This window comes from Microtus ochrogaster, linkage group LG1, assembly GCF_000317375.1.
Source record: "Microtus ochrogaster isolate Prairie Vole_2 linkage group LG1, MicOch1.0, whole genome shotgun sequence".
Taxonomy (NCBI): domain Eukaryota; kingdom Metazoa; phylum Chordata; class Mammalia; order Rodentia; family Cricetidae; genus Microtus; species Microtus ochrogaster.
Genome location: NC_022027.1, coordinates 12377377 through 12381484, shown reverse-complemented (window position 1 = coordinate 12381484; position 4108 = coordinate 12377377).

The window sequence follows — 4108 nt, the reverse complement described above, 5'->3', positions numbered from 1 at the left end:
GGACCTGCTTAGTGGTTTTTCCTAGCAGATGACACACGGCTTTAGAATGCAAGCTAACAAGGAATAATTCAAAGTCTACTGTGTTGGCAGAACTCTCTCTAGTTGCTGAGTCTGTGGATCAAGGGGAAAATTGAGTGGAAAGTTGAGCTGGTAGGATTCCTGCTTGGGACATCCCATGACGGTAAAACTTTCTCCTCCCTTCCTCCTCTGCAAAACAATCATGGTGCTCTGGACATGGGAAGTTCAGCCACTTACTGACCCTTTCCACCTCATCTAGAGCATTCAAAGCCCTTTGAAGGTGATGTTTGCTAACCAAGAACCGGGGATGGGATTCAGGTGACAGATACCAACTCCAGCTAGCACAACGGTGAATTGAATTTGCCTGAAGGATACCAGGGAAGCTCCTGGATCAGAGGGCTAGTAGAATAGCCAGGCCTTGAGAAGACCCCGGAGAACACTGAGATTGGGGTCCACAGGCCATCCACTTGGAGCACTGAGTGGCATTGGTCCAGGCTTACATTCGCCTTTACCAACAACCCCAAGCAGGACTGTGGGACTCACCTGAGGATTTATTAGGAGCTCAGGAGTCTTTATAAAACCACCTGATCTTATGTATCATTTATCTTTTGTGCAGAACAAACCACCTCAACACTTGTTTTAAACAACCACTATGCTTGCTCATGACTCTGGCTCAAAAATGTGGGCTGGGCTTAACTGAATGGTTCGTTTGCTAGTTTCTCTTGGGATCATTGTTCAGCCACTAGCTCTCTGGTCTGTTCTTATTCCATGTTACTTCTTCAAGTAAGCTTTCTTACGTGATGCTCTCAAGGAAGCAAGAAAAGGCAGGCTTAGGGGTTCTTCTCTTTCTTTACATTTGCTATTGTCCTGTTGAAAGTGAATTATGCTATCAAGTCCAAGTCAGGAGCCGAGAAACAAGTTCAATGGGGGGAGAGGTAAACAACATGCACAAATTCAATGCCATGTTTTTAAAATAAATAGTCTGCCTTATACTGGCTTCTATTTTTCTAAGGTATAATCTTATTTTTAAAGTATTCTCATTATTCTTGAATAACAATATATTACTAATAAGTTATTACTGATAAATTATCTAAATAAATAACAATAAATGCCACCCATGTGAAAACCTAGGTTTAATTAGAAATTCTAGTTCTATTTTTCTGAAGAAATCTGGGACACAGGAATGATGGAAAAAAACTGGACAGGTTCTTAAACTCATGACCAAGACTCTAATTGACTCTAATAAAAAAATTAGATTTATGTTATATGTATGAAGTCATACCACATGAGTGCCTGGGAGTTACAGATGATTGTGAACCACCATATGTGTGTTGACAGTTGAACTAAGGTCCTCTTCATAAGCAACAAATACTCTTAGCTGCTGGGTCATCTCTCCAGTGCTATATCCAGTTGTTTTTGATATTTTTTTCCTCTTTCTTTCTTCTTTATTCAACATAGTCTTTGAACTGATAATCCTCCTGCCTCAGTGTCTAAGGTGAGGCTATAGATCACACCTAGATCACACACTACCACACCCCGCAAAACATGACTCTTGCCCAGATGATATTCACGGTGTCCGTTTAAATCAGCTACCCATCATGTTAACAGATAGATGCCTGAGATAAGTGACTTCCACAGAGAAGTTGATCAGGGTTCAGAGTTTTATATGCATCTGTCCCGGAAGATAGGACCCATCGTGTTAGTCTGTAATAAGGCTGTCTGATATGGCAGAAATACTGAGTAGAATAAACTGCTCATCTTGTGACTGAGAAGTGATGAGCAGCAGAAGGAGTTGAGGTCCCAACAGTCCCAGTCAAGGGCACATTTATCTATTGCCGTGCAGTAAAACTTCTCCACCTTCCAGTAGCATCATGCTGGAGAGCGTATGGACTTCAATGGCAGGTCAGAGGGACACTTGGCATTCAGACTGTAGCAGACTCCATTAGAGGCAGCAATTGTCATTGGGTGAATACTTTCTCCATAGAAGAATGTTTTGGAGCTGTATTCTTAATTCTTGCAGGAGTGTCAAGCAGGTATGATTCCTCCCATTTTGTAGGTCAGGAACTGCAGCCCACAGTTTAAGCTTTCTACCTCTATTGTCATAGAATGGATATGGTCCCCAAAGGACCATTAAATGTTAAGTGGATTGGAGTGCTAGAGATATGATTTAGATGATGATGCTTCTCATGCAAGCGTGAGAGTCTGATTTGAAAATAAACAAACAAGCTAGGCATAGTGGCACATGACTTTAGTCCCGGTACTCAGGAGGCAAAGACGTGTGGATCTCTGTGATTTCAAGGCCAGGCAGCCTGGTCTACACGGTGAGTTCCAGGACACCCAAGCTATATTGTGAGACCATGTCTCAGAAACAAACTAACAAACAAGAAGGGAAGAAGGAAAAAAAGAAAGAAAGAGAAAAAGAGAGAGGGAAAGAGAGAGAAAGGAAGGAAGGAAGGAAGGAAGGAAGGAAGGAAGGAGAAGAAAGGAAGGAAGAAAGAGGAGACAAACAGAAGAGAAGAAGGACATGATGCATACATTTATAAACTCAGAACTGAGATGACAGAGACAGACAGATCTTGGGGCTCATATACACCCTTGCCTACCTGGTCAAACACCTGAGGTTGATGTTGGCTTCCACACTTAGGTGCACACGCACACATACACACACACACACACACAGAGGGAGAGAGAGAGAGAGAGAGAGAGAGAGAGAGAGAGAGAGAGAGAGAGAGACTGGATTGGGCTCCATGTGGTTCTGCTGACAGGTTAGGTAGGAGCTTTGGGAGGAAAGACCTAGAAGATTTTTAGACTACTGGCCATGAGCCCTTGAGAGGAATGAGTGGATCTTGGACCTTTCTTTTTTTCCTCCTGGCCATGAGTTGAGTAGGGATCCTGGAAGATGGTCCTCGCATGCACCCTAGAGTAGTGTTTGGGGCAGTTTGCATTTTCTTCTGCAAAGATATTTCATCAGTTTTCCAAAACTGAACTAACTGTAGTGTAGCTTTCTAAACTCTTAACATTCTTCAAATGTAGCCCCATTCTCCAACCTCACAATCTATTTCCAAGTTGTATCCCAGGGAGAAGACCTGTTTTCAGGTCATATCAGAAAACACATCTGTCCAGGAGGCCAGCAGTTCCTTTGGATCAGGAGTGGAAGGACATGATGGGTAGGCACCAAGGGCAGGACAGGTGTGACAGACGCACACACGACAGTTCCTGGTAGGTTCTGAGATCACTAACACTCATCAGGTGCCTGTGGAGTGTTAGGCCATACACACAACTTGGGTGATCACATTTCCCCTCCATAAAGAATTGAATGAATCATCAAAATTATCTCTTACCAATATGGAGAGAGAAGCAACTTGCCCAAGGTGCCAAATCTAGTCAATGCCAAGCATGACCATGAGCTCAGATCTAAGGCATTCAAGAGAACCTTTTCCCTTCCTTCCTTTCTTCCTTCCTTCCTTCCTTCCTTCTTTCCTTCCTTCCTTCCTTCCTTCCTTCTTTCCTTCCTTCCTTCTTTCCTTCTTTTCTTCCTTTCTTCTTCCTTTCTCCCTTTATTTCTTCCTTCTTCTTCCTTCTTTCTTTCTTTCTCTTATATTCATTTATATTTTTGTGCGTGTCTATGTAGAGATGTGTGTGTGTGTGTGTGTGTGTGTGTGTGTGAGGGTCTCTCATTTTTTCTTAGAACTTGCTTATTAGGCTAGTCTGGCTGGCTAGAGAGCCCCAGGGATCATCTGCCTGTCTCTACTTCCTTTCTCCTGTCTCTCCCTGCCCCCAACACAAATGCATGCTACCATGGTCGTTTCCTCCCTTCCTGTCTATCTGAGTTTGTTCTCTCTCTCTCTCTCTCTCTCTCTCTCTCTCTCTCTCTCTCTCTCTCTCTCTCTCAAGGTTTTTATTCTAAAGATTCTATCCTCTCTTGCCCCTGTGTTCCTGTAGGTACCGCCCACATTGTGTCTCCCTGTGCTCCTGTAGGTACCACCCACATTGTATCTCCCTGTGCTCCTGTAGGTACTGCCCACATTGTATCTCCCTATGTCCTGTAAGTACCGCCCACATTGTATCTCCCTGTGCTCCTGGAGGTACC